Consider the following 13,313-nt stretch of genomic DNA (forward strand, 5'->3'; position numbering starts at 1 on the left):
CTGAATACTTTCCACATTCAGAAGAAAAGAAAAATTCCAAAACATACCGAAGGAGTCACTATGAATTGTTCGTTCAGCTCTACCTACCCAGTGATTCTTCCCTTCCCCCCCTCCCCTCCCCCCTTAAACTACATCTATATAAATGGAAATTTGAATTCTGTAGTTTCTAATGCACTGTCTTTGTGGATTAGTTCATTTTTAGGCAAGTTACAGGAGTATCTAATGCAAATATTTACATTTACTGAAAGAAGGAAAAAAAAAAAAAAGAAAAAGAGTACCAAAACCATTACAGACATTATCTGAACAGAACATTTCAACCCTGCTGAATGCCTACATTCTCTCAGCTATGTCCTTCTGGTCTCTTTTCCAGACCCTTTTTTCAAATACTTACGTACCTTCACCCAGGTGAGCAGATGCCATTGACCAACACAATGACAGTCACTAAGCACATTTCTTTCCTATGATTGCTTGAGCTGCCCAAAAATTTTCCACCTGCCAAATCATGTCTTGCTTTTCTCAGCTTAGTTGGTGTCTTGGTTGCTGTTCAGTGTTTAGAAATCTTAATCTTTAGAGAAATTCATTACAGTAAAGAATAAGAAAAGAAGGGAGGAAATACAATTTGAATGAGCTCATGCCTTCTGCTTAAGCTCAAAGAAACTCAAACTTTGGAAATGCAATTTCCAGGTAAAGATGAAAGATCCCCTGTTACATCTCTGCAAACCAGAAAACAACTGACACTTAGCAAGTTGTCCTATCTCAGACAGAAACAGCGTGGATGAATCTGGCTAGTCCACTTGCACTTCTCTTTCTGAAATCACTAATAAAGTTTGAGAGGGGTTATTTTTAAAGCAGCTCTTAGAGTGTTCCAGCTCACTACTGTCAGCTTCAGATCTCAAATGTAATTTGATTTATAATTACATTTTAAAAACTAGCATTAAAATAACATTAGAGGGGTCATAATCTGAACTTTTTAATAGTTAGGCACGTAGCATACATTTAGAAACGGATCTCCAACAGGATTCATCTGGAACATATTCTGACTAGAATTCCTTCTTCCACCCATTTCAGTAGTCTGATGAAGCTGGTGTGCCAAGAAGCCATTGTGGAGCCCTATATTTCAACGCTGTTTCAAATGTAAACAGATTGAAATACACTGCTGGACATTTGTTAGTCAAAGTCTTTTCTTGCATTATAGCCAGGCCCATGTTTGTAAACAGCGATGGGTGAGAAAGTGCTGGAGAATCTGGAATTAGGCCTCTGCACTGAGAAGATGTAGATACCCTGCAAAATCCAGTTGGCTCCATTGCTCCTGAACTTTGGAGCAGCTTTACTTTTCTTAGCCTCTGTGGCACAGATTGATTTAGGGGCACTGACTTCCAGGAACTACTCAAATTGGTCAAGTTATGCTTGTGCCAGCCAAAACTCATGTACAGTGAAAAAGCAGTGGTCCCAACTGCTAATACATGGGTGTCCGCTGAGAACTACCTGTCCCCCAGCTGTGCAAACAACTCAAACTGGCATTCAATGAACTTCACAATATTGTGCCTGTAGCTGCGAGCTTGGCACCTCCTGAACACAAGATGGGGTTCAGATGGGGCACAGACTCATTGCAAAGTTTGCCTTGTTCTCTGTGTCTGACCTTGGGATAAGAAAACTTCCCAACTAATCAGTTCTACACTGGTGCCTGACTGCAACTTCAGAGGCAAAAGACAGACAAGGAATTCAGTTTCTGAATGCTAGTGCTAAAGCAAATGATCTAGTAAAAAATAAAAAAAATAATAAAAAAAGGGCTGTGCCTTAAAACCAAGTTTGAAATTTTATAGGCTTTTACTCCATAATTTGTACTTGAGCCTTCTGTTATTTTTAAACAAATCTAATTTCTTACAGCTGTGAAATTTACATTTTAAGAGTGTCTAGTGGCCATGTGCATTAATTACTTTATTGTAATATTTTAATGAGTTTGGGGTTCAACTCTGAAAGAATCCTGCTGAATCCTTGTTTCCCCACAGAATTACACTAGAACCTGATTCAGTCACAACTTCACACACCCTGATCCAAATCCTGATGGACTTCCATAATATTTTCAGTTGCCTTATAAAGTCCCTGAACTTTAAAACTGGCTCCAAATCTTGGGACTTCTCACCAAACTAGGTCTACCTTGAGTCAGGAGCAGAGCCAGGCTTTGAGAAAGTTTGTATTTGGAGCTGAACTTACTGGCTGAGCCTGATCAAAATGGGAACAGGTAGCAAAATGCAAAATTCAGCTGTGACAGCTAACATTTGGGCCATCTTGTGCCTAATGACACTTACACATTGATGCAAGTGCTTCCAGCTTAGCATATATGACATAAAAACATTTAGGTCTAGAAGATTAGCTTCCCCACAGGGCACCTAAATTCACCAGGGAAGATTGGAAAAGCACTACTGGAAGATTTCCACTTTGTGCAAAATAGTCGAGAAGCATAACAATATCCATACTTCTGCCATGGTATTCCCTTTATGGATTTCGGTGGTTTGTGTCATACTAAATTATTTCTTCTTCATCTGTGAGTGTGCATAATAGTGGTGGGAGATAAGTAAAATGAGACTGTTTTTTCAGGCAGCTTTCAGCCAGGACTTAGTGCCTGTGCTTGCAGCGTTGCAGGTGTAACTACTCGTCTTGGGGGCTGAGGCAGAAACCTCCAGACCACGGAGGATCTCTGCAGTTTGAAGATAAGAGATAAACCTTCTCACAGCATCTAAAGGCACTTTAAATCTCTATGAATAAGCTACAGATGCAAACACATAACACTGAAAACTGGGTTCAAGTACAAACAGAGATAACTGCAGGAAAAGGGGGACTGACTGTGTTAGTTGACTCCGGTAGCAGGAAGAGGTTCATCAGTTGTCAAGTGCAACCGCACACGCTGCACCCACAGTCACACTTGGAAATCTGGCCACTTATGTCCACAACTCTCACCTCTCTTTGCTAGGGCAAATGCAGAACTGTAACTTCAATGAACTATCCAGCTTTTTTAAAAACCATGTTTTTAAACCACTTACAATAAGAGCAACAGTTATTATTCAGTACATGCTTTTTATCAGATTGAAGATAAACTTTATTATAACTGGTGGAGATGGTATCAATGATTTGTGGTCTATGTGAATTCTGTAATGAGAAATGGTAATCTGTCTTGGGGCAAACAATATTGTTCTGTTTACTATGCAATTAACAATATTAAGTCAAGATTCTATAACTGATAGCTGAAAATAGGGGTGGTAGGAAGAAACTAGAAGCACTGGAAACTTTCACAGGACAATTATCTGAGGACTATAAATTATTTACGGTGCTTTAGCCTGACATTCTCTCTCATCCTCACAAAGATGTTCCTTGCTGCTTCAGAGATGTTCACTGTAAAAGTATCCAGACTGTAAGCAGTTTGGGGCAAAGCCATAATCTCTCCTTGTCGCAAGTACTAAACATACAGGATAGTGCAGTAAGATAATTTTCAGAAAAGCAGCAATAAAATCACAAACACACACAAAAAAATAGTTTTACTTTGGAAAAAGTATGCTAATGAACCACCAAGAATGACAAAAAGAGAAGTGAGACCTAATCTCCGATTCTTGATATATTTGGTGAAAATAAAGACAGAGTACCTCCCTCCCATTTATCTTCTTCAGTTTTATAGACTGAGTCCCATACCTTCCTGCGACTGAAACCCTGTACTCCTTGTTTACTCTTAGATCAGCCTTAAGCAACCACCATATGGAGCTGTGAACACCACAGACATAGCAGAAACAGTCCTTAACTAACGGTCAGAGTAAATTGTATTGGGAGTCAAGTGGGGCCACTTTCAAGTGGCTGGTTAAGACAAGGGCTGACCTATAATGGAGCTTCTCTGTAAAACAATACATTTTTTACTTTACGTTATAAAGTACAGAATTGTAAGTATGATTGACCACAGAAATCTCACTGCCTTTTTCTAGCCCATCCCTTAGCTGTACACATGCAGTCCAGCCCTTTTGGCTCTGGTTCTGCAGCGGTAATAATTTCGAGGTTACCTCAACAGGAACTCGTGCGGAGCTATGGCACAGCGCTTTCGTAGTGAACAAGCAAGACCTATGAAGTGCTAGGGTCTTTCTGGCTAAATTGATCTTAAAAAAAAAAAAAAAAAAATATCAAATGATTGCATTCTTAAACTAGCCAATTCCATTTGTAGCTCTCTGGAAATGTGATGCTCCACGGAGAGCTCCATTGCACCCAGCAGGCAAAAGCCACATTTAAGACAGCATGACGCACCAGCGCTCTGGCAACCGGGATGCGACAAGGAAGTGACTGCTTCTGGCAGCCTCACAGCCCCTCTCCTGCACCTCTCGCCCTTAAGGATCGGTGCCTTAAATTCCCATATACCACTGAACAATAACGTCTGGCTGATCCAGAAGATTAGCAGCTTATTCCACCTTTGTTCTCTGCCTTCTTTTAAGATGAGCAATGAATGACACCACAGCAGGCACAACCCTCCAGCACAAAAGCTAACAAAATTGTAGGATGTTTTAAGGAATGATGTAAAACTTAACAAGAGAGTTTTAGAAGTGCATTCCTACACAGAATCTCTATATAAAACCCAGTGCTACATGGAAAGGCTCTCAAATTCCCTTTCCTAAACACAAAATCGGCATCAAATGTCTGCAAGAGCAACCTCTTTAAAACTGATAAAAATAAAAACAGTTTTAATAAAGTGTGCACTAAATTTGGGAGTTTCCTTTGCACAAGATAACACTGAATCAAAGAGTTTCACAGCAATAAAACAGATACAGTAAATTAAATAGGAAGAAAAATAATGATGGGAGCATAAAACTTCATGTTCCTGTACATAATATGTCAGTGATTGGTGGAAGCTACACACAAACTTCTACTTTCTAAAAAACTACTGTTTGGAAGAAAAACACTCAATAATTGATATTTATAGGGCTTAATTCCCTGTTCTGAGGAGGTCCTGGATCTGGTCATTGTTCATTGCTATTGTTCAAAATTTACTCCCACATTAAGAACTTCTCCCATACTAATAAACAGGTATAATAGTTTTCTCCAGAGAGCATTTTTTTTCTTTCACTAATTAGCCTACTTAAATATTTTAATGGAACTACTGACGTACAATAGCACAAAAGGTCCTCTGACCATAATATAAAGTGAGAGATGAGATTCCTAAAAACTTTTGTATGAAGGAGGTCTAGGATTTACAAAACAGCTCTCAAACTATTTTTAAAGGTCATAAATTAGGTACTCTCTTAAATGTAATTCAATCATCCACTGTTATAGTAGTTTGATTCTATTAGTTGTCCTATGTGTTTTACAAAACAGAACTCCATTAACATTATTCACTTATAGTTTCCCTCTATAAGTGGATATTCTGCTCAACAGGCTTTAAATAGATTTTTTTCCCCCCTGAAATTGCTATTAAGCATACTTTTACTCAAAGGGCAAAGTAGGCATAGGATTATGCTTGTACTTCATGCAAAGGATACATTTTCAGCAATCAGAACCACATTCCTATGAAGTAAAAATACTCTATATAAGCCGATTGTTTCTATCCCTCCTAACCTTGCTCAATAAGGACTCTATTCTGATCTTTTGAGTTACACACAAGTTTTCCAATTTGGCTGAATAAAGGTATCTTGTTGGGCAGCTTGATGAACATATTCCGTGTTTTGAATTTTGACCTTGGCATGTTCAAGGTGGATTTCAATTATAAGATGCTGCCCAGAAGGGAAAAAAAATATTTAATTTATTATTTTTTTTTTTTTAGATCAGGATTTATTTTACTTTCTTCAGTTAAAGAAAGCAGTACAGAAGTCCTGCTTTTACATACCTTTGCTTTAGTGAACCAGTGAAAATATAAACCTTGATAAAGAGACCACAACACATATATAGCCACAAGTTTTTCAGAGCATAGCCTGCAGTTATATTTCAGCTTCAGAAATGTCTACTATAGATCATTCACCTCCAATTTCGTGTTGATTTCACTGTGAATGAATGTGTGCCCTCACCTCTCACAATTTAGATGACTGTTCTGAACAAGATAAAGAATACACAAGTACATGCAGAGGAGCACAGTGCTGGGCCAGCCCACTTATCCCATAGCCAGCCTCAAAGCATCTCAGCCACCTTGTGACGCTGAGCTTCATGCCCCAATAATCCGACCCCCAAACAGGCCCTGACCCATTACAACGGTGTAGTTGCAACAGCACAATCTGTACGTAACAATGTGTATGTCTGGAGAGCCAAATCCTCCTTCAGCTGGTTGCCATATTCTATGTTCATGTCTTACTTCTTAAAACAGGACAGATGCCAGAAACCATACACTGTTGTTCTTTTCATTGGCTACGCCAATCCCAGATAATCAAGTCAGTCACCAGCAGATACTCTTTTCTCAGAGGAAAGGGTTGAATTTCACCTGACCACTGAGCTTCAACTTGCACTTGAGGTTCTAATTTTCTTCTGGTCTTAGCCCATTTCTGTCTCGCTCTGGCACACACTGCCCTAGTAAGTACATTTATTACCTCAGTAATTCCTCCAGGGCCTGTCTTACTTTCACTTTATATCTGGACTCACATAAGCATCTCCCCATTTTACAAGGAAACATTTATTAGCCTCTGATAGGAGTTTCCTGTTCCATCATGCTGAATCCCATTGTCTATTATTCTTCAAAAGCAGGCTAACAAGTTGCACACTCCTAAGCAGCTCTCACTCGAGGCGTACGAGCGCTGGCAGTGCAGCAGCAGGCGCAGAGACACATGGGGGACAGCAAGGCACTTCAGGTTTTCTCCCAACCCTGTTTGCAAACCCTTGTTCAGCTGACCACACATGCAGTCATACAGGACCCTTACACGGTGGTAGCATTCACCAGATACCAGTGGGACTGGGTGGGCCGGCAATTTCTAGGGTGCCCCATTCATGCTCCTTTTTTGTGCCCCTGGGACCAGCACAGGAAAGGACTACGAAAGTCTCCTTCACTCAAGGATTCCTCAGCTATGAGGTTGATCTTATTACTTTGGGACACTTGAACAGTAGAGGGTAAGCCTATTATATCACAAAACCAGGGATTTCTGCTGTAATTCCTCCAGTTCCCAGCTAATTATCTTACTTGAGATGGTGGGTTTTTTTTTTCCTGGTAGTTGTGGGTCATCACTGCATATTCCTGTTTCTCCAGATCCACCCTGCAAAACTCCACAGTGCAGCAACTGTTTGGTAGAGCAGGTACCATCCAAAACCTGTTCAGCCTTCCAGTGTTATACAGGAAACTCTGGCCATGATCTGCCGCGGAAACCACAGCACAGTCAGATTTTCAAAGGACTTAAAGTATAATTGCTAGAAAATAAAATGGCATGGATTTACCGCAGATGAAGATCTGGACCCACCCTAGGGACAAGGAAACGATTTCAATGCAGTCTATTTTACTAGAAACCACGCAAAGTCTCCCATTCACACCAGCCTGCTATTTTTTACTTCTATGGAAGCAGACAACATTTGTATTCGGCTGCTCACTTATAAATAAAAAACATTTTTACATGGGTGGACTGGAGTGGTCTTCCCCCCCCCCCCCCCCCCCCCCCCCGCCTTTTTTTCGGTTCCCATTATTTTATATATTACGCACATGTTCTGTCAGCGAAGCTCACTTTGTTATCTGAAACATCTGTGGTACCCTGCTGTGGAGAAGGCCAACACTGCTGCTGCTGTTGCTGCCTGTCTTTATTAGCCACTGATTTGCTGATGTAGTCCTCCGACAGCGTGCAGCGCTCCGGCTGGCCTCCGCAACACTGGGGCTGCGCGGCAGAAACAATGGGATTCTGTGAACCGGCAGAGAGGTCCTGTTGGCTCACAGTATGGCAGTTACCATCTATATGAAGATATAAACCCAAGGTTTCCTCTGTGCATTCATGCAAGCACCAATTTTAATATTTCTAAAGAAATGTATGTGAATGTATATGTAAACTGAAAGGATAACACCTTTGCAGAGGTGGCACATACACATCAAAGTGAAAGGACCTGCTTGAGGCTCTCCCAAGGCCTGACTGTTGAGCAGCCATAATAGGTCTTATTTTTTGGCCTAATGAAAAGTTACCTGGATTTCAACCTTATTTTCAGGTGCTTTTTACAGTCCTAGTTCTGGCATACTGCACAGTCTCATGAAACTCTCTGGGATCTACTGTTACTGTAAAGATTATTACCTAAGGTATGGATTTCTTATGGAGCCATGACAAGATTTTCAAAGATCAACTTAAAGATGAAAAATCTGTTATATGTTTCTTAAATAACATTTTAGAGATAAGAAATTCAGGTCACTTGACAGAAGTGAAGCTATTTCTACTTATTTTATACATTTCTGCAAACAATTGCATGTTGGTAAAATCAGCTTAACCATTTCCCCTCTGAAAAATCAAAACCATCTTATCTACATAGGGATTTCTTATGCAACAGATGAGTGAAATACATACTCGATTTAAGAATCTGAGAAATATGATCGTTAAACCACAAAATTTAAGAACATCATTCAGGGAAAGATGCAAGAACAGCTCACGAAAACACTCACATGGACCAGATTTCCAGCTGATGGCATTACTTTTACAGGTCTAGTCTTCTAAGAAACTCTCTCCCTTAAAAAAAAAATATTTATTAATGACATAAAAACCTGAGCTGAGTTCCGAGTCCCATAGGTAAACTCAAACCAGCTTTCTGTAGGTTTTCTGGATCTTCCAAGGACTCTGGGCCTGATTCAGACAGTAATTATGGTACGGAAACATCATGTGACTGCTGTCACAGATCTTTTATATGCAAGTCAGTGTGCATGTGTGTCCAATTCAAGATTCAAAATTGAAGACTTATGTGGAGATAATTATAAATGAAAATAAAACACAGCTTTTGAAAAAACACCCCATTTTCTTTATAAAATAATTGATCACCTAGCCCCAATAGGAAGCTCCAAAACTTACTATATAATGAAGTGCTAGTAGCAGGCAGCTTGCTATCTCTTTCAGGAGCAAGACCATGATGACAAGAAAAAAGAACCAAGAAAAAAAATGCCACGAAGGCATCTTTTCCCTCCTCATCTCCCTGTTGCTTGAAGCATTACTTACTTTCAGATTTGCTTTATTTATATTACATATCATTAGTACCCCCAAACCAGCTAAATTCTGTGCAAACACAGGAAGGATCTTTCCATATTTAAAATCAACCTCATTTCCCATGCCCTGAAAATAACTGAGATGTGATGGCAGAATATCACTGGTCTACAAAGTAATCTTTGGATTACCCAGCTAACAACCTGGTGTACAGTAGAACAAGCTTCAAAGCTGTTCTTCAGCCAATACATCCTTTTTATCTATATTGGACAAAGAACTCATCTGATAGTCACAGGTTGTCTCCCTGCTCCATGTGAGACACTGGAAGAGGCTGCCCAGAGCAGCTGTGGATGCCCCATCCCTGGCAGTGTCCAAGGCCAGGCTGGATGGGGCTTTGAGCAACCTGGTCTGGTGGGAAGGTGTCCCTGCCCGTGGCTGGGGGGCTGGAACTAGATGACCTTTTCCAACCCAAACCATTCAATGATTCTATGATATCCCCAGAGAAAGGAGGCGGCATACTGTTGCTACTGCTGCCACTTACTAATGATTGTCTCAAGAGATGGTATTTCAAATCCTCTGTTGGCCAGTGACGTCACAGGTGCTTTCCACTGCCAGAGGAGTACAAAGTACCTGGGCAACAGCAAGGATCTGATCTTGCTACAAGATTGTTCCTATTTGGGAGAAAGTGAAGGGAAGGAATAAAATTAATGTGTAAGCATAAACAAGCCCAGAACTTAGAAGATGAACTGAAAAGACAATTATCTTTATAAATTTTAAAACTGCAAACAGATTCATGCAGGAAAATTTTCCATCTGTCCAGATCCTTCTGCAGGACATATGTGGAAGATAGCTTCAAGTTGGTATATTTCTTTATATGTAGCTTTTTCCTAAGATAATTATGGTTGGGGATGGGGAGGGAACGTGCAATGGTAGTAATTTCTTTTACCCTTTGTGTATGTCACCGTCTATTGTTACTCCATTTTTTAACATTCATCTGAATATTTCATCCATGCAAAAATTGGTCCCAGTATCTTTTTTTCTGAATAGTGTTTGGCGGTCATTTCTTCACAACTGCAAACAATCCTCTATTGCTATTGAGTGCTACAGTCAGGCTCGTTTCACACTGGAGGTTAGAATCTGATCCTAAGTCCACTAAATCACAGAGTCTTTTTAAAGTTTAATCTTGAGAGGATTTGGGTTGTAAACAAAGGACACCATACATGGGGAAAGAAACAACAGAAAACTATGAACTTATGACTCTAATGCAACCCTGAGTTCAAACTTTGTGTGTGATTTACCAAGAAAATTCTGAGCTTTCGGCAGCGGTGCACACGCCCTGGCATGTGGGCAAAACTAAACTGAGCATTGATGCTTACATCCAAAACACACATATGGATCCCATTTTACTATGGACGTGATTCTTCATGTGCAAAACATGTGTCTGACTGGTTTTCTTTGGCTTTTTAAGATGTGCTTTTTTTTTTCTTTGCTGGGGGCAGGGAGAAGAGAAGTAAATAAATAATTTGGTGCTTGAATATACATTATCTATGAAGAGAACAGACTGGGATTCCAAGCCAGGTAAAAAGCCTGTACTTCAGCTGGAAGTATCCCTTTCAGCAAACAACCAAATGCCAACAGTGAGAAACACAGTCCACTATACAACGTTAATCTATCCCACTCTGCAATTGCTAGATAGGAAAGGGGGGAAAAAGGGCTCCAGATGCTAATAACTTGGAAGTGGTAATTAGAGGAGTCCACATTACTGTTACGAGACTCCCATCTTCCCTCAATTACTGGAAAGAAAATTTTGTCCAGTGGGTCTCCTTCTCGCTTCCAAAACGTGCAGCACTTCTGTGTTCCTAAGCTCCATCTCCTTCTCACTGAACACATCAACAGGAGCTCGGATTGGGCCTGGAAAACTTTTTAAGCTTCTCCAACATTAGAGGATGCCATATTTCCCATACAAAATGTAAGGAAAATATTCAAGGTTATAAGTTGACCTAACAGGAAAGTACCACAAGCCCCAACTTTTTGCTATACAAGATCAAAATTGCCTCCCGCAGCCCCAGCCTGAGTGCAACAGAGAACAAGAGAGTCTGCGCCACTTGCTTTAAAGGGTAAAAACTATCTTTAAAGGCTCGCTGAGCATTTATAATCTCTGGGACCACAGAGACAAAGTCAATCTGGAAAGGGTCTGAACATCGCATGAGAAAGTAAAAGGAAAAATACACTTATCACAAAGAGGGAATGCATTTGTATTATTGTATTGAAATAGCACAAGGCTAAAATGACAGGCTATAAATTTTTCTCTTGGAATGCAACCAATATTTTCCATTTCAAGTAACAACAATGTAAGAAAGGAAGACTCAGAATTAATAGAAATTATGGACACAAATTGGTAGGTACTTAGGTAAGAGAACCTCAAATTTGGGTATTGGTAAAGGAGAAAAGGTTAACTAGCTCTTTGAGCAACCCTTGAATCCATTTACACTGCTGACAAACTGACCAAAAAAAAGCATGCTTAGATTTTACTGACAATGTCCGTCTTTATAGTTCTCAGATTCATAGCCCAGAATGTTACGGTAAATTCTTGGCAGTAAAAAGCATCTTTTTCTTTTATCCCTGAAATTTAACATCAGACATACCACTAAACCTAATCTACAACTCCAAATAATAGCAGCAACAACAGTAACTACATGGTTCTGCAGTGATGAGAATTAAGTTATAGAAATTTCTCAATTCTGCTTTTTCTGATTTTTCATTTCATTAAGCAACCATGAATTATTGAATATTAGTAATTTGAAATCACTGACGTGCCTTAAGATATACATTTACAGACTACTAGTATCTTTATTAGCCTTTCTGTTGCTGTAAACTGGCTATTGAAACATTGGATGCTCATTTAAAAAAAAAAAAAAATCAAAAAAATAAGCAAACCAACCAGGACTGAACTGCAAGGAGACTACTAGCCAAAGCCAATGTACCTTAGCAAAGCTGGGTCCAGAACAATCTCTCCTCCATTTTAAGATCCAGTCCTGCATTTGTTTAGTGCATGTAATTCCCTGTGAATTTCTAACAGCTCCATTGAACCTTGGGAGATGTCTTATAACTGAAACTAAAGCAAAGTCCGCATTTTCCCCTATGCAGACTTCTAAAAGAGGACTGCGAATGTTGTAAAAGAGAAAATAATTTTTTAAAAATCAATGCAAAGGTATTTAGCACAGGTGTTCCTGTTACCGTGCTACATTTGGAAAGCCCACACATTCAGTGCACCTTCAATTCGCACACCCAGCTGTGTGAGGTGGTGGTCTATTGTTAGTTTACAGGTTTGCAATAAAAAGCATGAAGTAATATTGGCAAGCTGAGGAGCTTTTTTTTTTCCTTATGATGTCTCCCTGCATCTATTTATCTAGTTCTCCTTACTTTGTTTCTGCTTTTATATTCAGTGTATTCAAAAAAGGGTCAGAATAGGTTTTAAAGATGTAGTGCCACGCTCAAGCCTTTTGAACACTAAGAGAAAACCTCAAAAGGTTCACGCATAAGGGAACAAAGATATAAGGATAGCTTTGAACCTGAGGGGCTCTCTCACTGCAAGCAAGTGCATTGCCAGCATGTCACAGGTGTACACCACATGAGCAAGTGAAAAAATAAAATGCAATTGTGAAGGGGTGTGATGCTGACGGGTCCGAGTCCAGAATGCATTAATCCCAGGGTGAATGTGTGCATCTGTTAGATATTTATGTAGTTCCTACTAGTAGTTTGTACAGATATCTAAGCAGGTGAACATCAACAGCTTTGAAACCATATGTTAAAGGGAGCCTGCAAGATGGTACAAGAAGGCTATCAGGCAATACAGGCCTGAAAAGGGCAGGCGAGCACCTACCGATTATAACGTCGCCCTGCTTAGTCGGGACTCCTGGGCCCTATGTCAGACTCCTGCTGATGTAGCTGTGCGACACGGGGGCAAATAACTGAAATCTTCTTAATTTCCCCAACCTTGAACAAGAGATATTAAATATGATTACAGAATTACAATTTTCTTTCTTCCTTCTCTAATTTCTAGCTTTTTTGTTTGGTGATTTTTGTTGGGTTTGTTGGGTTTTGGGTTGTTTGTTGGTTGGTTGTTGTTGGGGGTTTTTTTGGGGGGGTGGATTTGTATTATTATTCAAAAGGTTTGTATAAAACAGTTGTGTTGAAACAACAATTTTTAGA

The 13,313-nt window shown here is 39.8% G+C and overlaps 1 protein-coding gene across 4 annotated transcripts in view; it reads right to left on the reverse strand.

The window, feature by feature from the left end:
• ZNF536 (zinc finger protein 536) overlaps nt 1–13,313 on the reverse strand; it is a 353,074-nt gene that overhangs the window by 250,364 nt on the left and 89,397 nt on the right. The gene's annotated exons all lie outside the window — the stretch shown is intronic.

Source organism: Falco rusticolus, chromosome 15 (genome assembly GCF_015220075.1).
Source record: "Falco rusticolus isolate bFalRus1 chromosome 15, bFalRus1.pri, whole genome shotgun sequence".
Taxonomy (NCBI): Eukaryota; Metazoa; Chordata; class Aves; order Falconiformes; family Falconidae; genus Falco; species Falco rusticolus.